The sequence below is a fragment of the Lactuca virosa genome, chromosome 5, assembly GCF_052849685.1.
Source record: "Lactuca virosa cultivar CGN04683 chromosome 5, Lactuca_virosa_CGN04683_v6, whole genome shotgun sequence".
Lineage (NCBI taxonomy): Eukaryota > Viridiplantae > Streptophyta > Magnoliopsida > Asterales > Asteraceae > Lactuca > Lactuca virosa.
Genome location: NC_136430.1, coordinates 381,043,659 through 381,045,035, shown reverse-complemented (window position 1 = coordinate 381,045,035; position 1,377 = coordinate 381,043,659).

Genomic DNA, 1,377 nt, shown 5'->3' with positions numbered 1-1,377 from the left:
AAGGACTTTAAAGTCTGGAGAAGCATACTTAGAGGACCTGTCAGGATCACTGTTACAGTTGGAGGACATGTGATTGACAAGGCTGTTGAAAACTACACAGATGAGGAGTTTGAAAAAGTGGAAGAACAGGAAAGGGCTTTAGCCACTCTAACCATGGCATTATCTCCTGATATTGCTCAAGGTTTTCGAGAGTACACATCAGCTAAAGATTTGTGGGAAGCCCTAATTGAGGTATATGAGGGCAATGAAGATATGAAGGAGAGTCGCCAGGACATGTTGAGACAAAAGTTCAACATGTTCAACTACATTCCCGGAGAGACTCTTGAGGCTCAGCTGCAGCGGTTCACAACTCTCACCACTGACATGAATATATCTGGGATTTTCTTGACCAAGTCAGAGATTAACAAGAAGCTTCTAAATGCTCTTCCTAGATCATGGGATATGAATGTTGTTGTGATTAAGAAGACCAAGGATCTAAACCGCCTTACTCTTGCTGAAATCATGGAAATCATCAAAGCTTGTGAAATTGATGACAAGCAGAGAGAAATCAACCATGTGAACTCGTACTCTACTACGAATCTTGGAATCTCATCCAACAATGCTCTCTCCTCAATCATGACTTCCTCAGGCCATGTATTTGCTGCTCAACAACCTCAGATTCAAACCTTTGCTGCTGCATCATCCAGTCCACAAAGTCAACCATTTGTCACTCCACAAGTTGTTCCCCATCCAAATGTACCAGTTGTAGCCTCCTCCTCAAACACAAAGGACACTGATGAAAATCTGGCTCTAGCCACTGGGCTTGTTAACTGCTACAATGCTTTTGTGGCTGGAGAGCTTCCACCTCAGCTGTCATTTGCTGACCTGGATCAGATTCATCCAGAAGACGTGGAGAAGATGGATATCACATGGCAGATTGCTATGGCTGTCTTTAGGGCCAAGCAGTTTGCTAAGAAGACAGGGAAGAGCAACTGGGGCATGAATGCTGACAAGAAGGTGGGATTCAACAAAGGCATGCTGCGTTGTTTCTGTTGGATTAGTGTCTAAGTCCATAACTATAATTGGTATGTACTTGACCCGACTCGGCATGGTCCATTTGGGTTGCATGGCATCGGAACATTTGGATAGACCGTTTATGAGGAAAAGACATTTTGTGACATATTAATATATTATAAGTTCTAATATATTAATATGAAATCATGTTATTTAATTAGTATTGATCAAGAATTAATTTGGACTTAATTTAGTGATCAAAAAGAGACTAATTAAATATATGGGGATTGATTGTGTAAATCATTCATTCTTATATATGTGGGCTTATGATCCAAGATTCCTTTATGTTGGGTTTAACGCATGTGGTGATCCATGGATACTCCA